Here is a 26,238-nt window from a genome sequence, read left to right as displayed (position 1 = left end):
TTTTTAGAGCACTCCTATGCAGTTTTCAGTGAAGATATTTTGGAATCTGATAGAAAGGATGTTATAGAAATGAAAATGTGATTTTAAAAGGATCAGTTTTCTGGCCATTTAAACTGGTCCTCACTTAAACGATACAAACTTTGGGTGCTTTGCCAACTGCTCTGTGCACATTTTCTCCTGGTATGCTTGTGCATCGTCTGGCTCATGGAACTTTATAGCATGTAGCTGTTATGGCAGAAACAATTTAACACATGGGAAAACAATAATTGCAGGAACATCTGCTCGATGAACCAAATAATGCTTTCTCACAGCTATGACTGCACGTATCATCTGCCTCTTACCAATGACGATGTATGATAGCTATCGCCCTCACCTATCGTAGTATCCAACATGCTTCCAGTAAATGACTATATACTCACTGCAGACAAAAAAAAAAAAATCTGATAAAGAATGTTCCAGTTATTTGTGGTAACACTGCATGATTCGACTCTCTAACTGGTAAGCTTTCCATTGCGTTAAAAAAATGGGGATATCATAAAAATTGGTTGGCAGTCCTTCACTTCACTTTACTTTATTACCTCAAAGGGCCCCAGGATTGGGGGTATTACCTAAGGGGTAGGTAGCAAATAAAAGAAATTGAATTCACAAGGAAAAGGTATTTAGGTACAAGTTTGCTCGCTGTTAAATATGTTAATTATACAGTTCAAAAATGTGCATTGGCAGGTGATTGCGGCAATGTTGTGTGGAAGGCCGTTCCAGTCCGAGGCTCAGCATAGAAAGAATGACGAGGCAAAAGTGGTGCAGTCGAACCCGACTATATCAAACTCGTTTACATCGAATTATTCTATATATTGAACAATTTCTGGTCACGGTATAGCTACAATGAGTATATATAGCAAAAATTACGCCTACATCGAACAAAACTAGCAGCGACTCCCAATATATTTAACACCCCCCTGCAAAAAATTATCCTGGCCTGCCCGCAGCGCTTGCTCAAACAGCCAATCAGAGGCTCTTGTGCTCTCGTCATGCAAGATGGCAAAAGTGCGAGTTGTGTCGCTGCTTTTCCGGTTCACTGTGCTTGCGCCTTTTATTAATTTATTTGTTCAGTATACCTACATCGCCTGTACGGAATTATCGTAGGGGGGTTAAAATACAGGTGGTCACAATGGAAACATTTTCAGCAACATTAAAAGAATACATCAGTAAATACAACACTGTTTAAGCGCTGAAATTCGCAAAAGCAGAAGACAAACTAACAAAGTAACCAACAAAAAACAGTAGCGTATGTGCAGAGATGAATAACAGAACATTCAAAGGATATGGCTCTCAATAGCATTTTCAAAACTAGAAGCTGCCATCACTTCATAAGAAAGCTCATTCCAATTGTTATCATGTTAGGAAAAAATGAATACTTAACCCTTTGGAGGTTTTTGCCGTACATGTACGGCTGCGGTTTTCTGTCCCGCAAGGTCTTAGCCGTACAGGTACGGTCCCGACCCTCCGTTTGAAATTTCACGCCATAATGATGATGCGTGCTCACCTCTTAGCACTTACAAGATACATTTGAAATTGGTGCTACCTTCTTGGGGATATAAATAGAGCTGCTTGCTAGCTTCAGCGCGTCGCTCAGACTGCGGCAACACCTCTTTGGCGGTTTCGGTTTCGCCGCGTGATCGCAACGGAGGCGCACGAAATGTCATTTTTTTCTTTCTCGGCACTCTCTTGCAAGGTGGTGGAAGTTGATTTATATCTTGATTGGTGCTACTCTTAGCTTCCTTATCAGCGACGTTCGCGAGGTATTCTCGCTCTCAGTGGCAACATGCTTTCGCGTTTTCAATTCCACCGCGTGATCGCAACAGAGGCGCGCGAAACGTGGTTTTTCTCTTTGTCGGCACGCTCTCGCAGGGGCGCCGGAAGTTGATTTCTATCTTGATTGGCACTGCTCTTACCTTGTTTATCACCACCGCTCACGAGGTATTCTCGCTCTCCGCGGCAACGTGCTTACACGAGAGGGTGCCTCAGACCTCTGCCCAAGGCAGCCACACGCAGAGATGTCATGTGTGCACCAACACAACTCCTCGCTCCAAGAGTACGCATTTTAGGTGTGCAGACTGCGATAAGGCGCTGTGCGTGGACCCATGTTTCAAGGAGTACCATGCCTGGAAATACTATTGAACATTTTGCAGTTCTGAGTGATGCCAACACCAAAATACTGTTCCTAATTATTTTTTACTATCTATTCCCGACGTTATACATTTTCTAAATTCAAGATCCGCAATAAAGTAATTTGACCACCTGGGAAAGTTTTTTTTCAATATAATTCCACCCTCAAAGGGTTAAACACATTGGTACGGCACTGATAAGCTCCAATTTTGTTAGCATGGTCTCTCCTAGATTAAATGTAATGCGGCTCCTTCATGAACAGTGTTTTGTCAATACCAGTTTTACATTTATATATATTGTCGCGTATACCCTGCCGAAGTATACACGCTGAATGGGAATCCAGGCGTTTGTACTTTTCGAAATGTAACCGTTGACGCGCGATGCCGAGACAAACCTCATTCTCTTCTTCTTCAGTCTCCTTGCTGTGGCACACTATGTGGCACTACCCCCTCTTCAAAAAAAAAAAAAAAAAAGAGGAAGAAGAAGAAGAAAGGAATGAAAACATACATAGGCTTGACGTGAGAGTGCCGAGATGGCCTAGGAAGAACACATAGGCTATAGTCACAATCACTGTGGTGTGCGATATAGTCACAAGGCACTGAGGGACGAGCAACAGCAAAACTAACCTAAGCGGCTGAAAACGATGAATTTTAGGGGCTATAGTACGGTTTCAACCGCACAACGTGCACAATCTGAGATTGCGGTTGTCGACGTCGGGGAGGCTGGCTTCCGTCAGGAATTACTTCGTAATTCACATCACTAATTCGCTGCAACATTTTGTAAGGTCCGAAGTAGCGACTCCAAAGCTTCTCGAATAGTCGCTTTCGGCGCACGGGAGTCCAGACCAAAACTTCATCGCCAGGTTGGAACTTGACTTGTCGATGGCGGAGATTGCAACGTTGCGCATCGATGCTCTGTTGTTTTTTTATGTGCACTCGGGCAAGCTGAGGGGCTTCTTCTGCGTGTTGCACTAAGAGTTCGGCATCTTGGGCGAGATAGAGGTGATCAATGTTGTCACACGGCAGCATTGCTTCTAACATAGTCTGCACATCATGGCCGTAAACGAGGTAAAACGGCGTGAAGCATGTTGTTTCTTGCGTAGCAGTGTTATAGGCAAACATTGCTTATGGGAGTATCTCCTCCCACTTCTCGTGCTGCACGTCTACGTACATAGACAGCATGTCAGTCATCGTTTTGTGCAGTCGTTCAGTCAAGCCGTTTGTCTGCGGATGATAGGCAGTTGTCCTTTGATGGGTTGTGCAGCTGAGTTTAAAAACGTCTTCAATGAGCTGCACTGTAAAGGCTTGCCTCGGTCTGAGATGACGTGTGATGGGGCGCCATGCCGTAGGACGATGCTCTGTATGAAAAACTGGGCAACCTCGGAAGCTGTGCCTCGAGGCAACGCCTTTCTCTCAGCATACCGCGTTAAGTAGTCTGTGGCGACGATTATCCACCTGTTGCCAGAAGATGACAGTGGAAACGGGCCCAGAAGTTCCAAGCCGACCTGGCCGAAAGGTTTGCCAGGTGGGTCAATCGGATTCAGCAATCCCGCAGGGTTCACAGCTGGCGACTTTCGGCGCTGGCATTCACAGCAGGCTTGGACGTACTGCTTAACACACTCGGCAAGTTTCGGCCAGTAGTAGGATTTGCGCATATGGCCAGACGGAGGCTCGTCATGACAGGCAAATAAAACTTTGGCACGGAGGTCTGCTGGAACGACCAAAAGGTGTGTCTTGTTGGTGGCAGCGGAATTCTGCTTATACAAGACGCCATGTCATCAACAAAAAGACGACAATCCTTGAGTGATGTGCCGGGGTATTGATGGGTTTCGTCCTTCCAGATGTTCGACTATAGGCCGTAGTGAGTCGTCTGCGCACTGCCGTGTGGACACATCAGTAATGCTTACGGCCCCAAGGAAAACGTCGTCATCCTCAATGTCTTGGTCGGTAGTGTCGATAGGGGCGCACAAGAGTGCGTCAGAGTCTTCATGTATGCAGCCCGGCTTGTACACGATGGTCACGTCGTACTGCTGCAAACGTAGACTCCACCGTGCCAGTCGTCCAGAAGGGTCCCGCAGATTTGCAAGCCAGCATAACGAATGATGATCGGTTACAACTTTGAATGGGCAGCCGTAGAGGTCAGGTCGAAATTTGGCCAGTGCCCATACGACAGCAAGACACTCTTTCTCCGTAGTGGTGTAGTTGGTCTCTGCACGCGATAGTGTGTGACTTGCGTAGGCGATCACTCTTTCAATACCTTCCTGCCGTTGTACAAGCACTGCACCAAGAGCAACGTTACTAGTGTCTGTATGAACTTCCGTGTCCGCTTCCACGTCAAAGTGGGTCAAAACTGGTGCTGACACCAGACGCTGTCGAAGCTCAGTGAAGTCTCTTGCTCTGAGGCCCAGACAAACGATACATCGTCCCACGTGAGTAGAGTCAGCGGCTCCGCCATCTTCGAAAAATTTTCGATTAAACGTCGGTAGTATGTGCAAAGGCCCAGGAAGCGCCGGACACCTTTCATGTCGGTCGGTGTTGGAAACGTGGCTACAGCGGCAGTTCTCGCCGGATCGGGGCTAACGCCTTCCGCGGTGACTACGTGTCCCAGAAACATGAGCTCCTTGTAACCGAAATGACACTTCTTAGGTTTAAGGATGAGATTAGCCGATCTGATGGCTTCGAGAACTTGCCGCAGTCGTTTCAGGTGGTCGTCAAATGTCGCCACAAAACAACCACATCATCAAGGTAGATGAGGCAGCTTTGCCACTTCAGACCAGCGAGAACAGTGTCCATCATTCGCTGGAAAGTTGCTGGTGGTGAACAGAGCCCGAAAGGAAGTACCCTGAATTCGTGAAGGCCATCTGGAGTGACGAAAGCAGCTTTTTGCGGTCTCGCTCATCTACTTCAATTTGCCAGTAACCATTCTTTAGATCGAGAGACGAAAAATACTTACCGTATAGTGCGCAATATTGGTCGAGGTTTTTTTCCAAAAAATATTACTAAATGTTCACCCCTCGACTTAAATTCCGGCCCTTGGCACAACATGAATAGTCATCTGGCAACATGTAGGAGCGCAGACTTTTCAGCATCCGCATCGTTATCGCCTCCTTGGTGCGGCCCATGGTGCAGACCAACTCGCAGGTGCCGCGCGGTTCTTTATTCTATGGCGCGGTGCACCTGGAGCTCGAAGACGGTGGCGGATTTCGTCCGCGAGCATCGTGCCAGATCTTTGCCAGTGACAGCAGAACCCATCCGCATCAAAGCTATTCTCACGTGGTGGTGGCGCTGAAGAACACAGTAGCAATACTGTGAAAGACAAAACTAACATTTATTGGGCAAACCTGTGCCCACAAAAACAGGCTACACTTATAGCACAACGATAGCGGCGAACACGGTCGGCGATCGTCGAAAATCTGATCAGCGGGTCAAGCGCGTCGGCTTTTATAGATCAGTCATTGAATGTTCCAGATTAACCGCTGGGACCCGCGTGTCTTCCACAAGGTTCTACACTATTCGCGTCGCGCATACATGCAATCAGATTACACAAGTTGCGGTGAAAGAGAGTGGACGGAACCATCGATAACATTCCAGAAACTTCTTTTACATGCAGGCGCATCCTGCGCTGTGCGATAAAATTTGTTAGGTGGCGAAACATGGTCGCTAGATAAAGATAAGTACACCATGTCATTACCCCCCTCTTAAAAAACATCAACCCGATGCTGCAAACAAACTAAAGTAATAAACAAAAGCACTCGTAGCAAAGAAAACAACAAAAATAAGGAAGTTCATAAGCGTCTGTAAAAGAGTTTAAGGCGCACCACGTGGACCACTTCAGATCGTGCCAGCCGCGGCTGTGAATGCGAAATGCCGTCTGGCACGACCTCATAGTCCAGAGCGCCAATATGTCGGATGACCTTGTAGGGTCCGAAATAGCGTCGGGGTAGTTTCTCACTGAGTCCTCATCGGCGTATCGGGGTCCATACCCAAACACGGTCGCCGGGCTGGTAGTCGACGAAGCGTCGTCGGAGGTTGTAGTGTCGGCTGTCAGTCCTCTGCTGGTGCTTGATCTGCAGGCGGGCGAGCTGTCGGGCTTCTTCGGCGCGCTGAAGATAGGTAGGAACGTCAAGATTTTCCTCGTCAGTGACGTGCGGCAGCATGGTGTCGTGTGTCATCGTCGCGTTCCTGCCGTAAACCAGCTTAAATGGCGTGATCTGTGTTGTTTCTTTCACCGCTGTGTTGTAAGCGAATGTTACGTACAGCAGGACCGCATCCCACGTCTTGTGCTCGATGTCGACATACATTGCTAGCATGTCGGCGAGGGTCTTGTTCAGGCGCTCCGTGAGACCATTTGTCTGCGGATGGTATGCAGTTGTCCTCCTGTGACTTGTCTGGCTGCATTGCAGAATGGCTTGCGTGAGCTCTGCTGCAAAGGTTCCTCTGTCGGTGATGAGGACTTCTGCAGCACCATGTCGTAGCAGGATGTTCTCGACGAAAAATTTCGTCACTTCGGCTGCACTGCCTTTTGGTAGAGCTTTAGTTTCAGCGAAGCGGGTGAGATAGTCCGTCGCCATGACGATCAACTTATTTCCTGAAGTTGATGTTGGAAACGGTCCCAACATCCCGATCTGCTGAAAAGGTCGGTAAGGAGGCTTGATCGGCTGTAGTAATCCCGCTGGCCTTGTCGGTGGTGTCTTGCGTCGCTGACAGTCTTGGCATGTCCTGACGTAAGGGGCGACATCGGCGGTTAGGTGCGGCCAGTAATACCTTTCTTGTATCCTCGATAGCGTCCGGGAGAAACCGAGGTGCCCAGCGGTCGGATCGTCACGTAGGGCGTGCAGTACTTCTGGACGCAGCGCCGACGGAACAAGAAGGTAGCTGGCGCGGACTCGTGAGAACTTCTTCACGAATAGGTTGTTTTGAAGCGTGAACGAAGATAATCCACGCTTAAATGCCCAAAGGACAACGTCGGTGTGCCCTTCCAAATACTCGATTAGGGCTTTTAACTCCGGGTCCCCTCGTTGTTGTTCGGCGAAGTCTTCCGCGCTTATTATTCCAAGGAAGACATCGTCATCCTTGTCATCTTGTGGCGGCGGGTCAATGGGGGCGTATGATAGGCAATCGGCATCTGAGTGTTTTCGTTCAGACTTGTATGTTACAGTGATGTCGTATTCTTGTAGTCTGAGGCTCCACCGTGCCGGCCGTCCTGAGGGATCCTTTAAATTCGCTAGCCAACACAAGGTGTGATGGTCGCTGACGACTTTGAATGGCCTGCCATATAGGTAAGGGCGAAATTTCGCTGTAGGCCAAACGATGGCGAGGCATTCCTTTTCTGTTGTAGAATAAGTGCCTTCCGCTTTTGACAACGACCGGCTTGCGTAAGCTATCTGGTGTTCATGTCCATCTTTTCTATGGACTAGGACGGTGCCTAGGCTACTGGCGTCAGTGTGGATTTCGGTATCGGCGTGCTTGTCGAAGTGCGCAAGTATGGGCAGCGACTGCATGCGTCGTTTGAGTTCTTGAAATGCGTCGGCCTGCGGCATTTACCACTTGAACTCGAGGTCACATTTAGTTAACTGTGTCAGCGGCTCAGCGATGCCTGAAAAGTCCTTGACAAATCGCCTGTAGTAGGCACACATGCCAAGAAATCTACGCAATGCCTTTTTGTCGATGGGCTGTGGGAACTTTGCTATGGTAGCTGTCTTCTGTGGGTCGAGGCGGACTCCAGACTTGCTGATGACGTGGCCTAGGAAGAGAAGCTGATCGTAAGCGAAGCGGCACTTTTCTGGCTTCAGAGTGAGGCCTGATGACTTGATGGCCTCGAGTACTGTTGCAAGCCGTCTAAGGTGATCGTCGAAATTCCGGTGAAGACAACGACGTCATCCAAGTAAACGAGACAGGTCTGCCACTTCAATCCTGCTAAAACCGTGTCCATCACGCGCTGGAACGTTGCAGGTGCCGAGCACCGTCCAAATGGCATAACCTTGAACACGTAGAGGCCGTATGGGGTGATGAAGGCGGTCTTTACGCGATCTCTTTCGTCGACTTCTATTTGCCAATAGCCAGACTTGAGGTCCATCGACGAGAAGTATTTAGCGTTGCAGAGCCGATCCAATGCGTCGTCTATCCGTGGGAGCGGGTATACGTCCTTCTTCGTGATCTCGTACAGATGACGATAATCGACGCAGAAACGTAGGGTTCTGTTCTTTTTCTTCACCAGGACAACAGTGGATGCCCACGGGCTTTTCAATGGCTGGATGATGTCGTCGCGCAGCATTTTGTTGACTTGTTCTCTTATAGCTTCACATTCTCGCGGCAAAACTCGGTAAGGGCTCTGGCGGAGTGGTCGAGCGCACTCCTCGGTTTGGCGACTGGTGTTTGTCGAATCCTCGATGACGTCAAAAAGCAGCCATTGTACTGTCGAAGTAAGCTTCTCAGCTGTTGTTGCTTAATCATGGGGAGACTTGGATTTATGTCGAAGTCTGGTTCAGGAGCTACGGTCGTCGGGGTACATGCGGCAGAATCCGAGAGGACAAACGCATTGCTGGTTTCCAGAATTTCTTCGATGTATGCGATCGTCGTGCCCTTGTTGATGTACTTGAACTCCTGGCTGAAGTTTGTCAGCAACACTTCAGTTTTCCCTCCATGCAGGCGAGCGATCTCTCTTGCGACGCAAATTTCATGGTCTAGCAGTAGACGTTGGTCACCCTCGATGACGCCTTCTACGTTGGCAGGTGTTTTGGTGCCGACGGAAATGACAATGCTGCAGCGAGGTGGGATGCTGACTTGGCTTTCGAGCACGCTTAAGGCATGGTGACTACGAGAGCTCTCCGGCAGTATCGCTTGATCTTCAGGCAGGGTTATCGACTTCAACTTCAGGTCGATGACTGCGCCGTGTTGGTTTAGAAAGTCCATGCCGAGAATGACGTCGCGTGAACATTGTTGGAGGATAACGAAAATGGCAGGGTAAGTCCGGTCATGAACAGTAATTCTTGCCATGCAGATTCTAGTCGGCGTAATCAGGTGTCCTCCAGCGGTCCGAATTTGAAGGCCTTCCCATGCAGTCTTAACCTTCTTCAACTGGGCAGTGATGTGTCCACTCATGACGGAGTAATCAGCCTCTGTCTCGACTAAGGCGGGGACTGCGTGGCTGTCGAGAAGCACGTCGAGGTCGGTGGTTCTTTGTCTTGCGCTAGAGTTTGATCTTGGCGTTGGATCACGGCTGCGTCGTGTTGAACTGAAGCTGGAAAGTCGCGTGGTCAAGTCGTCTTTCGTAGGTGCAGTCTTGGCTTCCTGACTTCGTCGGGACGGCGGCGTGTCATTATGTCGTCGAGATGGTCTCTTCGTTGGCGGCGGAGGATCTTTGTCAGTTCAACGAACAGCAACCGCACCTCCATCGGTTGCTGCTTTTAATTTTCCGGATATGGGATCACAGAGCGGCCCCGGGCTGGGCCTGCGTAGGGTCGGCGCTGCGGCGACAGGTAGCGGCCTGGTGACGGCGAACGGGACGGTCATCGAGGGCTCCACTGAGTGGCGGCCAGGTAGTCGGCAATATTGCGAGGTTGTCTGCCAATCTGTGGTCGTGGCGCGTTAACGGCGAACCCTCGGGGTCCCATCTCCTGGTATGGGCATCGGCGGTAGATGTGCCCGGCTTCTCCGCAGTGATAGCAAAGCGAGAGGTGGTCGGGGGCGCGCCAAATGTCAGTCTTCCTTGGAACGTTGTGTGAGGTGACGGCTTGGCGTGCTGGCGGCGGTGGTGGTGGTGGACGACGGAACTGTGTCGTCACTGGGGCCTGCCGTGAGCGCGGAGGAGGAACGTGACGGCGGGCTACAGTGCCGTAAAGGCCAGAATACATGGAGCGAACTTTCACGACGAAGTTCGGGTGGCAGAAAATCTGCCGCGGCGCGACGCCGTATGTTCGTCGGGCTGCGCAACATGGAGCGAAGACACGGCCGCCGCCGCCGGCAAGTCGCTGCGTTGTTATCAGTGTGGCTAGACGAGGCAAATGCACTGCAGTGAAACACAACACAAAAAAAAAACTTTAACGACAACTATTATCGCTTTTGAATTGTGGAACACTTTAAAAAGGCGTAAAATTTTGTTTAGAAATGATTTCTAGTGTTTTTTATGTGTTTGAGACATTCATGTGCCGATGTAGTTTAAAGAAAGCGGCGATGCTATGCGTTGTGGCAACACTGGGCGGGTAAACAACTTTCGGCTCCTCCAACTCCGCGGCTCTATTCTGTGGCTCAATGCGCGCGCGGCACGCTTCTGAACAGCCGAAATTAACTTGTTGTTAAATTCCAGCCACGCCGCTTTGGATGCCATGACTACGAAAAGCGGGAGACCGGCGTGAACGATAGAGCGGGATCGGGATACACGGACAAGCGGGGAAGCCTAGTCGGAAGTCGGGGCGGATAGTGAGACTTGATTGGCTCGCTTTGGGCACCGCTCGTTTGCCGCTTCCGGTATCGCCGACGCCCGACGAACTTTTCTGCGCCAGCCAGATCGGCGGCGAACGACGTTTTCTCCGCCGCCGCGCGTCGCGCGTACGCCGCCGGGCATCGAACGCCGACTATTCGTCGCATATTCGCTCCATGTATTCTGGCCTTAAGTCAGTGCTTGCGGCTGAGGCTGTGGCGATTCAGGGTGTACTCCTAGTTGTTGCTGGACCTCCTCCCGCACCGCAGAACGTCGAAGCCTCCCTGGGCTGCTGCAGCACGATGGGGGACGCTGGGGCTGCCATTGGGGTGGACTTGGTGGCGATCTTCCTGGTTGTCTCAGGCAAAAGTCCGTGCTCCGGGGGCAGTTGTTGAAGACGGCGGCTTGCTGCATGGTCCGGGACTACGTTGGTGTTCTCTTTGCGGTCCGGTGATAAATCTAAGCCTTGGTTTAATAAATATTGTCACGTGGTGGTGACGTTGAAGAACACAGTAGCAATACTGTGAAAGACAAAACTAACCTTTATTGGGGGAACCTGTGCCCACAAAAATGGGCTACTCTTATAGCCCAATGATAGCGGCGAAAACGGTCGGTGATCGTGGAAAATCTGATCAGCGGGTCAAGCGCGTCGGCTTTTATAGGTCAGTCATCGAATGTTCCAGACTAACCGGTGGGACCCGCGTGTCTTCCACAAATTTCTACACTATTCGCGTCGCGCATACGTACATGCAATCAGATTACACAAGCTGCGGTGAAAGACAGTGGACGGAACCATCGATAACATTCCAGAAACTTCTTTTACATGCAGGTGCGTCCTGCGCTGTGCGATAAAATTTGTTAGGCAGCGAAACGTGGTCGCTAGATAAAGATAAGTACACGTGTCACTATTGAGATAGCCGGAAAATCCGGACTGCCCAAGGTACAATTCTAGGGCTCCATTTAATGGGTTCATCGCTTCGTCGCAAGGGATTCGCACTTCGACGGTGCACATCAATCTGCCAGAGGCATACGAGGACAAGCTGGTTGAATTCCAGCGCTATATTATCCGTCTCCGGCAGCAGCATGGCTACATGTTGGGACAGATTGGCAACGCTGATGAAACGCCGGTGTGGTTCGACATGCCGTCGCCCACCACAGTGTGCGAACGCGACGCAAAAGAAGTCAAGCTTCTTTCTACGGGGAACGAGCATTCGCGCTTCACGGTGATGCTCGCGTGTACTGAAGACGGCAGAAAGCTGACCCAAACATAATATTCAAGAGGAAGACGCTGCCAAAGAGGCTTTCCCACGGGATGTCGTTCGCGTGAATGAAAAGGGCTATATGGACGAGGCCCTCATGCTCAATTGGATTAAGACTGTCAGGAATCGGCGACCCGGCGCACTCGTGCGTCGTCTGAGCATGCTTGTCTTGGATGCCTTTCACGGGCACTTGACTGCAGGTGTGAAGCAGGCACTCCACGACGGGAGGACGGAACTCGCCGTCATTCCGGGAGGCATGATGTCAACACTTCAGCCACTGGACGTCCTGCTCAACAAGCCCTTTAAAGACCGTGTCCATGAACAATATAATCAGTGGATGGCCGGCGACAACCCAATGACCCCAACCGGCCGGCTGCGCAGGTCCCCTCTCGCCACTGTGGCCACATGGGTGTCACAGGCTTGGCGCTCGCTGCCCGACGATATGGTGGTGCGGGCATTCAAGAAGTGTTGCATTAGCAACTCCTTGGACGGCAACGAGGATGACATGTTGTGGGATGCAGCCAGTGAAAAGCAGTCGTCTTCGGACGAGAGTTCAGACAGCTCAAACGAATGAGCAGGTGAGGAGTCTGGCGGCACCACTAAATAAAACGAAGTTTTGTGCCTTATAATATTTATGTTGACTTCTTTGCTTCAATGTAAGGGAGTTGACCTATATTCCGCATTATACGGTAGCTCGCCGCAACCTGTCTAAAGAGTCTTCTATGCATGGTAGTGGGTACACATCCTTTTTGGTGACATTGTTGAGGCGTCGATAATCAGTACAGACACGAAGTGTTCCGTCTTTTTTCTTGACCAGAACGACCGGGGATGACCACGGACTGTGCGAAGGCTGAATGACACCATCATCTAGCATCTCCTTGACTTGGGCTTGAATTGCCTCACGTTCTTTCAGCGAGACACGATAAGGCTGTTGTTTGATGGGGCGGGCGTCGGCGGATGTCGTTATTTGGTAATTTGAGATTGGCGTTTGGCGCACCTTAGTAGACCGAACGAAGCATGTGCGAAATTCGTTTAAGAGTTCCTGCAGTGCGCTCTTTTGGTCGTCCGTAAGCTCAGAGTTTACACTAATGTCTCTGAGCGAACCGTCGTCTGTGTCCACTTCAGAAGCAAAGCACTTGACGATGTCCGTTGATGGTTCGGCGTAGGCAACGGCAGTGCCGATGCTCAAAGGTAAAGTTGGTGATGGGGACCACTGTCTGGCTATCACGAAGTTTCACAAGGTTTCGCACTACACAAATACCTTGGGTCTGCAACATAGAAATGTTGCCTTCTACAATGGCTTCACCGTCTTGTAGCTCATCGGACTTGACCGGAACCATAATACTCGCACGCAGCGGTATCGTGATGCTGTCATCCGAAACGCGAAGTGCGGATCTGTGTCCAACGGCGTTGGTCTGGTATGTTGCCCTTTGCGTCGAGAAAGTGATGCAGCGCTCGCGGAGGTCAATAATGGCGCCATATTCCCGGAGAAAGTTCATCCCAAGAATTAAATCGCGGGAACACACGCGTAGAACCAGAGAAGTGGTGAGAAAAGCAGCACCGCAAACTTCTACTCTCGCCGTGCATAAGCCAAGCGGTGCGACAACGTGGCCACCTGCCGTATGAACTGGTGCCCCGTTCCCAGGGCAACGTAACTTTTTTCAGAACGCTCGCCAGTTTGCCACTAAGAATAGAGTAATCGGTGCAGGTATCTACAAGTGCACTCATTTTTCTGCCTTCAATCAACATAGGTATCTCCAGTGAAATCTTGTTCGCGGGAACTGGTTCTGGCGTTGTCGTGTTTTCGTTGTTCTGTGGTCGGCACGATACGAGGTCTTCAGCACGTCAAGTATCAGCGGCCCTGCCTCGGAATGTCGCTGACGTCACTTTTCCCGGCGTGGACTTCGTGATCTCCCTTGCATCGTCCTCGAGGTGGTATCACGAGTAGGGAAATATCGCCGCGGTGAGGGTGAGCGTGACTGCCGCTGCAATGTGCCCGGCCTGCGCTGCTGTTCCATGAATTCTGCGATGTCGGGAGGCCTCTGGCCAAACCTAGGTCGAGGCGAATCGATAAAAAAACCCCGCAGTCCGAGTCGTCGATAGGGGCACTCCCGATACACATGACCAGCTTTGCCGCAGTGGTAGCATAGCGGTCGTCGATCGGGTGCTTGCCAAACATCTGATTTTCTCGCGGGTGTTCGGCGGTCATTGAAGTACAGTAGCGGAGTTGTCGGAGCGGCTTGCGCCGATTGCAACGCGACTGGCGACGCAACATAAGTAGGTGCAAAAGCTTGGGCGAGGCTCAGTAATGTTTCTGCGTAAGTCTTGCGCCGGGACTCACTTGGCAGAGGTGGCACTTCACTGCTGGAAAGAGATGCCTGCAGTGCTTGCTGTACTTCGTTGCATACCACGCTGGCGAGGGAGCTGACTGGCAGTGGCGATGTACCGTGGTGCTTCTGCGGCTCGTCGCGAACCACTGAGCAAATCAGCTCGCAAAGCAAGGCGACGTCGCACCCGAAGCCTACCGGCTTATTCGGAGTTCAGGCAGAATTTACTTGCCGGTTGTACATGTGCGACCGTTGCTGAAGCGTCTTCTCCATTGCGGTGGCTTCGGTGAGGAACTCCTCGACAGTCTTGGGCGTATTCCAAACAAGACTGTCAAAGAGCTGTTCCTTTACGCCTCTCATCAGATGGCGCACCTTCTTCTCTTCCGACATGCTCGGATTGGCACGCTGAAAGAGACACGTCATGTCCTCCACGTACATCGTGACGCTCTCATTGGGCTTTTAGATGCATGACTCAAGGGCTCGCTGCGCTTTTTCCCGGCGATTGGGGCTGGAGTAAGTCTCCAGTAGCTTGCGCTGGTATTCAGGCCAGGATGACAGTGCACTTTTGCAGTTCATAAACCATGTGCGAGCACCATCCTGGAGCCTGAAGTAGACGTTCCCCAGTTTGGCGATGTTGTTCCACTCGTTAAACGCAGCCATGCGCTCGAACTCCACCAGCCAATCTTCCACGTCTTCAAATGTGTCGCCATGAAAAGCTGTCGGCACTTGGGGGTTCAACAGTGTCAGGTAAGTCGGTGTCACCCTTTCCGTAGAAGTCGAAGTGGTCATAGTCATCACTTTTTCCTTGAGGTTTCCAAATTCTGGGGCGATGCCTCGGATTCACCGGCTTGTGCGGTAAACTGGAGTCAACTCCAATTGTGCGAGGTTCTTGCTGCCCAGTGGGGTCTCCTGCATAAGTTGGGTGTACCCAGCAAGCTCCACCAAATTGGCACGTATACCCTGCTGAAGTATACACGCTGAATGGGGATCCAGGCGTTTGTACTTTTCGAAACGTAACCGTTGACGTGCGATGCCGAGACAAACCTCGTTCTCTTCTTCTTCAGTCTCCTTGCTGTCTGTCAACCATGTGGCAATATTATAAAGGAATTTCAATCTTCGGATTTTCCTGCGTGAAGAAAGTTTTCCAACCCAACCCTTCCCGTATTCCAGATCCTCTGATAGTAAAATTATAATTTCCTGTTACGAAGCGTGGTGCTTGCTTCTGGACGCGTTCTATTTTTTTTGTGAGGTTTTTATTGTATAGATCCCAGATAACGCATGCATATTCTAGAATAGGCTTGACGTTTGTTAAATACATGGTTGCTTTCAGTGATGAAGGAGAATGCTTAAAATTTCGTCGGAAAAAGTGAAGAAAACGGTAAGCTTTCGCGCTAATTGAGTTAACATGATTAGTCCAGTCAAGCGTTTCAGAAAATGTAACTCCGAGGTACTTAACATCCTTAGTGGAACTGAGTGCAATATTATTTACGCAACAGGAACTGGGGAATTGAGCCTTGTGGGTCTTCCCTCGCAGTGTTGCCGTGATGAAGCGGCAGAATTCACCTTTCGTTGTGAAGCTCGAAATCATAAATTGGGTCGAACGCGATGAGAAGTTGGATGTCCCCGCAGCGTGCTAGATTCCGAGGAGCACTCTCGGCACGATTAGGTATTAGGGCTAAAGCAGCCAACCTCGCGACCCGGTGCCCGTGGCGCCTGACGCATATACACCGCTGTGTACAAAGTTTTTCGTCATACGTGCCGGTTTCCGCGTGCTTGGTGATCACTGTAAATTCTGATGAATGCGACAAAGCCGTTGCCGGTGTTGCCGAAGTTTGGAGCGAGCTGTCAGAATTTCCGGAAGCTGTTGACGAATCAACAGGGGACGAGTTTGTGAGTGCAGATGATGGTGTCGCTACCACGGGAGTGCCCGAAAACGAAGACTACATTGCCGACATCATACCGAGCACAAGTGAAAGTGGGCACAATGAGGAAGCAACGATGGTCCTTTGCCCACATGCTCTGAAGTGATTGGTGCACTCGCACTAGTCCAGTGCTTCTGCGCGAATGCGGAAAGTTGGGGCCTCAGCTGCTCCGCCTCCTTTTGACAATGTGGGGAAGTGCATGCGTTGCAGGACCCAATTGCCCAAGCAGAAGAAAATGCAGGACTAATTTATGTAAAACTAAGCTAGTTTGATCAATTAAGTGACTTTATAAAAGGTATGTGCTTTTATGATATCCAATTATTTAGCAGGCTTATATTGAATTATGCTGTATATCGAACTAATAGGCGTCTTTTTGCTGGTTCGATATAACCGGGTACGACTGTAGTGTGCAGACGTGGCCACGCGACTTGAAGGGGATGACCAATGCGTAGTGAAATGCATGCAGGAGGACTGATGTAGGGTGGATGATGAAGTGAGCTGTAAAAGAGCCTATGGAATAAGTACATCTTAGAGATACAACGCCGAGAAGCCAGGGTTGTTAGGCCGGATTCTGCTTTTAACAATGATACACCAGCATTATATGAATAGCATGAATGAATTAATCTTGTGGCATAGTTCTGTACTGATTCTAGACAATTTGTTAGATATTGTTACGGATGGATGAAAGAAGAGAGGAAGAAGAAGATTGCGGGATGCTGGGTGCGTGTTGTTCGTGGTCAGACATCTGAGCTATTCTGACTCACTTTGTATGTATATATATATTGTAAATAAAATCTTCTATACTCCCAACATATTGGTGAGAGGTGCGGGGTACCATGGCTGGAAACAGAGCTCCGCAGTGCACGTCACATCACCGTCCGCACCATGAATGACGGTCAGCATGCAGGATCAACGTCGTTGCAGCCTCCAACGTCACCGTCGGTTGTCGTTGTGCAACCTAAGGATCCTAAAACTTTGTGCAGGACTGATGGCGCCGACGTTGAAGAGTAGGAGGCCATGCACGAACGCGTGAGTGGAATCAACAGACGGGACCCTACGCTTATGCTAGCTAACCTGTTGTTCTACCTAAGAGGCACGGCAAAGGTGTGGTACGAAAACCACGAAGAGGAGCTAACCAGATGGGACCAATGCAAAGAGAAATTCACAGAGTTGTTTGGCAAACCAGCCGGCCGTAAAATTGCCACAAAGCAGGAACTGGCCTCCCGTGCCCAATCGCCCGCAGAGTCCTATGTCTCGCACATCCAGGACGTGCTGGCACTTTATAGTAAAGCTGATCACGACATGACAGAAGCTGAGAAGGTCGGGCACGTGCTTAAGGGCATTGCTGACGATGGGTTTAATCTGCTCATGTGCAAAAGCTGCTCTACAGTTGATGCAATCATTAGAGTGCCGACAATTCGAGCAGGCCAAAAGCCGACACGTCTTGCAACCATTCGCCAGACTTCCCAATACTGCCGCAACGTTGACGTGTGAGGATCGACCCGCACAGCAGCATGCATCATCAGAGGACGTGGTGCGAATCGTTTAGATGTGAACTGGATACTATGGCGCCCGCAGCTTTCTGTTCATGTAGCCCTGATGCTACCACATTTTCAGTTCCCCTCCTACAAGCCATCATTCGCCAGGAGCTTGAAAACATTGGTTTACAGTCTGTGTGTCCTGTTGCCAATCCCAGAGATAACGAACACCCTTCTACCATTTTCACTCCACCCTGCTCCAACCCGCAATTTATTAGCGCCAATTGCAGCTGACAGCTCTGGTTTTTCAAGGGGGGACGCGGCTTTTGCATCGCGAAAAATTGTCAAAAACTAGATTTTTTGAAAATCACATTTTCAGTTTCTATAACCCTTTTTCTATCCCAAATCTATAACCCAAATATCATCACTGTAAACCCCTTAGAAGTGCTCTAAAAAATTTGTTTTATCAACCAAGGCGGCAAAAAATCTAGCAGAAATCAAAATTTTTCAAGCCACAATATCTCCGGAACGGCGCGACCGAGCGCCGCCATCTTGGTCCCGTTGAAGTTCGTTTCTCCGTCTTTAAATTTGCTGCTTCAGCGATCTCCTCCACTCAGAAGCAAGCAAACAAAAAGCAAATGATTGAAGGTCGTGCAGGAGTCTGCGATTGGCCGTACCCGCCACGTGACTCCAGCGCGGTTCGCCATTGGTCCAGCGCTCGCGTCATCTGCTCGGCTCTTTGCAGCTCGCGAGTCTGGACGTCTCCACTAGCCGTAATCTGGACGTGTCAAAACAAAACTACGTGGACATCGCAGCAGCGTGGCCGATCCCTACACTTGTGGATATTTCAGACTTGCGGCTAAGCATTCTGAGCATTGGCGACACGGGCTTCGCAACCAAGATTCACGCGCGGAATCCTCGGACATGCGGCTAAGCCTTTCAGCACTCAGTGTTTCGGAATTCGTGACGAAGCACATCGCGCACGCAATCCTCACGCACGCGGCTAAACATTTCATGCATTTCTCCGACTCGGCTATCAGGCACATTGCATGCAGACTTCTCAGACCCTTCCTAAGCATTTTGTGCATCGGCGCCTCCGACTGCGCGAATAAGCACATCGAGTGTCGACTCCTTGGGCTCACGGCAAGGAATTTCGCGCATCGGCACCTCGGACTGCGTGAATAAGCGCGTAGAGTGTCGACTCCTTGAGCCCGCGACTAGGCATTTCACGCGTCGGCACCTCGGACAGCGTGAATAAGCGCATCGGGGGTCGACTCCTCGAGCCCACGACTAGGCTTTTCGCGCGTCGGCACCTCGGGCTGCGCGGCTAAGTACTTCGCACGTGGGCACCTCGAACTGCGCCACTAAGCACATCGTGCCTCGGCTCCTTGTATCTGTGGCTAGGCATTTCACGCGTCGTCATCTCGGACCCACAACCAAGCATATTGCGCGTTCACTCTATTGTCATGATAGCTCGTAGCAATATCTGTCATACCACCCCTTCTTAAAGAGAACCTCATCATGAGCTCTGTTCACTAGGCCCCTTGGGCTGGCACAGACACCTGGCTGCAGAAGTGATTGAGGCACCATACAAAAGTACAATTTTGGACAGCACCTAGCAGCTCCATATCTATCACTGGCTCTCTGATCCTAAGTTCTACAGCCATTGTCAAGTAAAGATGACTTGGGAAGCTGCCTTCATTCAGTAACATGGTCAATTCTACAAAAAAAAAAAAAAAAAAAATGCCTCACTGATTGTACTGGAGATTGCTATCAATCGGGCAGCCTGCGGATACAAGCTGCCTGATTGTACATTGGAACTATATTCATGCCCACACAGAGCTCTGCACGTCACTTGATATGAAACTTAGGCACCATGCCCTTTGTAGAGCAGCAGCAGCAAAGAATGTCCTATAAGAAGAAAAGGGAGGGGGGGACTGCACCAGATCAGAGGCCACACGTACCAGAAGCCCCACATCACAAAGCACCCCAAAGATTACAAATTTGGTGCTTTATAGAGAACAGAGGAGAAGGTGAAATTTCGAGAGCCGTTCGCTCAAAACAGTTTTCCTGCCTTTTTGCTATGTTTCTGGAGCTGATTTCTTCATTACTGTTTAACATATCTTGACTTCGTCTTTTTTTTTTTTGTCACATTCCTTAGGCTACAGTGCAGGTTGTGACATTCTCGCTTTCTTATCTTGACCCTTTGCAAGTTTACGATATGGCTATTTGTCTACCCCGAAAGTGTGCTTGATACGAAATTAACATAAAATATGGCACTCCAAAAAATTTGTGTTGCGAAAAAAAAAATTCAAGAATGTCACGACCTTCTGCACACATTAGCTATGCAGTCAATAGTTAACAAGCCTTCTATCAAAGCCACGTCCCCCCTTAACGGATGACTGCGCGAAAATGATTGCACCTTACCTAACCTCTGCACAGGCCACGGACATACGTCTCCTGCTTGAATTGTACAGTGACATTCTTTGATTTCTATCCTATTCGTCGGCATCCCTATTGTGTATCGCATGCTGAACATCGAGTCATCCAATCAGAAGTAGACAAAATGCTCTGCAAAGGGGTCATCGAGCCATCAGCCAGTCCGTGGGCTTCGCCTGTCGTCCTTGTGAAAAAGATGGTACCTGCCGTTTCTTCGTCGATTGTCGCCACTTAAACAAGATCACACGAAGAGACATCTACCCACTACCACGCATTGATGACTGCTTGGACTGCTTGCACGGAGCTAAATACTTCTCGTCCATCAATCTTCGATCCGGCTACAGGAAGATTTCAGTTGATGAAATGGGCCGCGAGAAGACGGCCTTCATCCCGCCGGATGGTTTATATCAGTTCAAAGTCATGACCCTTTGGCCTATGCAACGCTCCTGCGACATTTGAATGTATGGTGGACTCTCTTCTGCAGGGCTACAAATGGACCACCTGTCTCTGTTACCTTAACAACGTTATTGTTTTTTCTCCCACGTTCGGCAGCCACGTTACCTGACTCGCTGCGATTCTTGCGGTCATCTGAAAAGCCGGCCTCCAGCTGAACTCCTCGAAGTGTCAAGTCGGGTGCCGTCAGATTACTGTGCTGGGACACCTCGTTGACACATCCAGTGTCCAACCAGATCCGGAAAAAGCTCTCACCGTAAGCAGTTTTCCCGTGCCACGTTCTGCTTCTGACGTGCGCTGCTTCATTGGCCTGTGTTCTTACTTTCGCCGTTTCATCAAAAACTTCGCCGACATTGCTCGGCCCTTGAAGAAGAAGGCCTTGAAGGCATTAGAATGGCATCTTCTATAGAAGAACATGCCATTCTCATGGAGCCCGGAGCAGGCTCACGTGCTCGCCGCTCTAATTGGTTTCTGACCACTCCTCCAATACTCGCACACTTTGATCCATCTGCACCAACCGAAGTCCACACTGACGCAAGTGGCCATGGCATTGGCGCTGTTCTCGCCAATAACAGAATAGTACTGAGTGCGTGATAGCTTACGCCAGCCGCCTGCTGTCACCTGCCGAGAGAAATTACTCCATCACCAAGCGGGAAGGGTTGGCTTTAGTTTGGGGTGTTGCCAAGTTCCGGCCAAATTTGTACGGCCGCACATTTTCGGCCGTTACAGACCACCACGCACTCTGCTGGCTGTGTTCACTCCGGGACCCAACAGGACTGCTTGGTCGCTGGGCTTTGCCGCTCGAGGAATTTTCGTTTGTTGTCAACTATCAGTCTGGACATTTGCACAAGGACGCTGTCTACCTCTCTTGTCACCCCATGGATCCCCCTGAGTTTGCTGCGCATGATCCGGCGACCTGCATGATGACTTTTACTGACATGAACTGTCTGCCTCTCTTGTCACCCCACGGATCCCCCTGAGCCTGCTGCGCATGATGCGGCGACCTGCATGATGACTTTTACTGACATGAACGACATGCGCACTAAACAACAATGCGATGAATCCTTACAGTCCATCATCGCCAGAGTGCAATCTGGCAGCACTGACGCCACGTGCCACATGTTCGTTCTGTGCGACAGCATCCTCTACCACCGCAATATCAACCCTGACGGCCGTGAGTTGCTCCTTGTCCTTCCTTGTAATCTGCGATCCGTCGCTCTCGAACAACTTCCTGATGCACCGACAGCGGGACACCTTGGCGTTTTGCGTACATATGGCCGCGTGCGACGCCGGTTCTTCTGGCTGAGTCTCTACCGCTCCGTGCGTCGTTATGTCACAACTTGCGAATTGTGTCAGTGCTGGAAGAAACCTCCCTTGCCACCTGCTGGACAACTCCATCCAATTGAAGTTCACTCTGAACGGTTCTTTCACGTAGGCTTTGACCTGCTTGGCCCTTTTCGGACAACGACTAGAGGGAATAAGTGGATCGCCGTCGCTACTGATTATGCGACACACCACGCGATAACAAAGGCGTTTCCGACTAGTTGCGCAACAGACGTCGCCAATTTTCTCCTCTATGACGTCATTCTCCACCACTGTGCACCTCAACAGTTATTTACAGACCGCAGCTGCTCATTTTTGTCACGAGTTGTCGACGACCTTCTTTGTTCTTGTGCCACTGAGCACAAGCTGTCCACCGCCTACCACCCACAAATGAACAGTCTTACGGAACGTCTCGAGCGAACAATCACAGAGATGCTGTCTATGTACATCTTCAACGATCACTGCGACTGAGACGCCACGCTGGCCTACGTGACGCTTGCACATAACTCTTCCCGACATGACACCCAAGGATATTCACCCTTTTATCTCTTGTGAGGTCGTGACCCCACACTGCCGTTTGACACCATCCTCCCTTCTGTGCCACGTGTTGCAATTGAGTACGCTCGTGAAGTCATCGATCGCGCTTACATGGCACGTCACGTCGCCCGATTTCGGTTGTTAGCCTCTCAGCATATACAAAAAGAGCGTTATGACCGGTGCCATCGCGATGTTAAATTTGCGCCAAGTGCTTGGGTGCTCCTTTGTCACCATGTTGTTAGGTTGGCCTCTCCCAGAAGCTTCTCTCTCGCTACACCGGGCCTTATGAAGTCCTACATGAAGTTAACGATGTAAATTATGAGATTGCGCCACTACAGTTTGATGCATCCTCAATTCCGACGCCTGTTGACGTCGTCTACATTTCGCGGCTGAAGCCATTCTTCGCTTGCAATTCTTCGCCTACCATGTGCCGAGACAGCACTTCTACACCCGGGAGTCCTGTTACGGAAGAATGAAAGAAGAGAGGAAGAAGATCGCGGGATGCTGGCTGCGTGTTATTGGTGGTCAGCCATCTTAACAACTCTGACTCATTTTGTATATATATATTGTAAATACAGTCTTCTATACTTGCAACATGCCTGTAACAATATTTTTGGTTAGGGCTCCAGATGGCACAGGCATATTCCAGCTCAGAGCGTACAAGTAACTTGAAGGCAAGCAATTTTAGGTTTGGTGGCGCTTGACGTAGATGACATTTTAATAATACAAGGCTTCTGTTAGCTGATGATATCACTCTAGTGACATGCGCGTTACAGGTTAGATCGTTGGACGTTACACCTAGGTATTTATGAATAAAGGGGGGGGGCTGTGTTAGTGTTAGACTGTGTTAGTGCTATCGTGACATGCGAGATTGTGTAAGGGAACACGGGAGGATTATGTCTTCGATGAGATGACATGAGTTTGCATTTATCGAGGTTTGGTTCCATGAGCCATTGGTTATACCCGTGAGACATAGCTACCCCCAGGCCTCGACATTCACCTGTCGGTCGTCACCGAGTAGCGTGGGGTCCCGTGGGTGAAGTGAATGCACAGCTCACTTTTGATCTGTTCTTTTTCTTTGCCGTAAAGTTCTGGCTAGACACTCCGAGAAAACATAGTCCTCGATAGGACCTTGTACTCAGGCATTGTGGTGTGCATCAAAGACAGGAAGCCTGGCTCCTCATCGATAGAATAAGAGTGCAAGCCAGTGGCCAGGAACTGCGCAACTTTCGTTGTTAACATTTTTGCATGCTGGCTGTCACGTTTCAACGTCGGCTTTAAGTAGAAACAGCTAGCAGCACTTGCGTCCGCCTTGTTGGTGCCCGTCACCTTTTTCGGGCCTGCAAGCTTTTTTGAGCGTTCGGCAGCACGGAGCTTCTCGAACTGCTTGAATGGATCAGGGTGACGCTTTAGATGACTGACAAGGGTGGTGTAGTGACTGTGGGCGTCGTAGGGTGCATCTTGCACAGGCAGCACGTCGCATCACATCGCGATCGAAGAACTCCATGATGGCATTCAGGAACACTTGCTGTGCCGATTTGTCCATGGTTTTTCTACTTCGGCTGTGCGCACAATCGAGCAGAAAAAACAACTAAAGTGTAAATGAAGTTGATAACTTGAAGGGACTTAAACATCTACTGACCATGTTTGCAAGCGCAAGCCTAAAGAAAAAAAAAAAAAAAGAAAAACAAGACTCTAGACAATGCATTGCTCTAGAAAGCCTCACTGTTGCCTCACCGAATACCTACTATCGCTTAGCGGAACTTTTTTTTAAATATTAGTCTATGTTAAGGCGGTTTATATTATATCTTACAATTACAAGGTATACAGTGAAATCTCGTTAAACCGTAGCTGGCCGGAGCTCGAAAAAGTACGTACTAAACGGTAGTACTGCTTAACCAAAATAGCACGACAACGCCCACTTACCTGTCAAAAACGGAACATGGAACTCAGAGAGAGTGCGATGAAAGGGGAAAAAGACATGCAGTATTTATTCTCTTCGCGTGACAAAGTGTTACGTTCATTTGATGCTGCGGCGGCCTAGCAGCGGCGACAGCGGCCTCAAACTTACTGAAGCTGCGAGCCAGCTTTTCAGTCAGCCCCCTCTTCTCGGCAAACACTTGCATGGCAGTTTCCTCGTTGGTGTTGCATTTTCTCCATGCATGCAGGCGGTAGCACTGCAGAAGTCGCGGGGTGCCTTTTTCATTGCCGGGCGCTGTTCTCGTTGCGATGATTGCATTGATGAGGCTGACATAACGCACAGCTTCTGCCACTGTCGGGTCTGAATCGCCCGTGCTATTGTTGCTTTCCGTGTCGTCCTCATCACTGTTGCTAGTTGACACTTCGGCAACAACAGAGGCAACGATGGCGAAAAGCCGTACCTCGTAGCCGACATCTCTTCGTGGTCGCAGCAGCAATGCTGAGCAACTTCTTTGCCTTCCGAATGCCACACACCGCAGTCAACAGTAGATCCTTGTTACCGCCGACTTCGTGTCACATTCGATAGCACGAACAATGTCTAATTTTTCTTCTATGCTGAGCACCCAACGTTTTTTTTCTCCTAGCTTCGGCATGACGCGAGTCTTGTTCGCACAACGCCACAACACTCTCTGGCACGGCGCCGAAATGATGTTGATGTTGACGTGGCTTCACGCGCAAGTGCACAGGGCGCTTGCAGGCCGTTCTGATTTCCGAGGCTTGTTTTTCTGCTGGGCTGCCCGATGGAGACGACGCACTGACGTGTTTGCGCAATCAAAAGTGGAAACACTCCGTGTTAACCGATACATACGCAATAAGCTGGTACGATTTATGTGGATACAAAACACATAATGTTCAATGACCGCTGAGTCGGGGATTTGACTTTACTACTTTTAAAACGAAACTACTGTTTAAGCGGGTATGGTTTAACGAGGTCTGACTGTAATATATACTTCTATATAGATAAATACCTATGGGTATTATCATGACGTTACAGCTGCTTTACATTTAGTGCCTAAAAATGCAATAGTAAATGCTTTGTTTCAAACTTCTGAAAAGCCATCTTTATCGTTATCAATATTGTTTGCGTTCGTGAATTTGTATGCTCAGTCCAATGCTCGGTCACGGCCATGGTCACGGCCTTGTTTCCGTCGAGCCGCCGTGGCTCTGTCAGCAAAGTGGCACGAAAACGCTGTACCCAGGGTAGATATATAAAGACAAACTCGCAAAGAAGGTACGCACACTGGTATTCTTAAACTTCAAAAGGCTTCGAAAATATTCAAAGTTTTCTAAAAGCCCTATTCGATTTGAAGATTGAATCGAATATGACATAATTCACTTCTGTATTCGACTGTTCCGAATATTCGCACAAACCTATCTCCAACTCATTTTCGTTCTGTGAATTTCCTTTTCATGGTCAGGGTTCCCTGTGAGTAATTTATCTAGGTAAACGAACTCCTTCAGAGACTCTAGAGACTGACTGGCGATCCTGAACTCTTGTTCCCTTGCCCGGCTATTGATCATTATCTTTGTCTTCTGCATATTAATCTTCAACCCCGCTCTTACACTCTCTCTGTTAAGGTCCTCAATCATTTGTTGTAACTCATCCCTAATGTTGCTGAACAGGACAATGTCATCTGCAAATCTAAGGTTGCTGAGATATTCACTGTTGATCCTTATTCCTAAGCCTTCCCAGCTCGAATACTTCTTCCAAGCATGCGATGAATAGCATTGGAGAGATTGTGTCTCTTTGTCTGACCCCTTTCTTTATAGGTATCTTCCTACTTTTCTTGTGGTGAATAAGGGTAGTTTTCTTGTGGAGAATAAGGGTATCTGTGGAACTTCCGTAGATACTTTCCAAGATATTTACGTAAACGTCCTGTACTCCTTGCTTATGTAATGCCTCTATGACTGCTGGTATCTCAACTGAATCAAATGT

At 49.5% G+C, this 26,238-nt stretch overlaps 1 protein-coding gene across 6 annotated transcripts in view; it reads right to left on the bottom strand.

Moving 5' to 3' along the window:
- TTLL12 (Tubulin tyrosine ligase-like 12) overlaps window positions 1–26,238 on the bottom strand; it is a 386,517-nt gene that overhangs the window by 131,881 nt on the left and 228,398 nt on the right. The gene's annotated exons all lie outside the window — the stretch shown is intronic.

Source organism: Dermacentor variabilis, unplaced genomic scaffold (assembly GCF_050947875.1).
Source record: "Dermacentor variabilis isolate Ectoservices unplaced genomic scaffold, ASM5094787v1 scaffold_14, whole genome shotgun sequence".
Taxonomy (NCBI): domain Eukaryota; kingdom Metazoa; phylum Arthropoda; class Arachnida; order Ixodida; family Ixodidae; genus Dermacentor; species Dermacentor variabilis.
The sequence above is the reverse complement of the archived record's forward strand: the minus strand, read 5'-3'. Positions and strand labels throughout refer to the sequence as shown.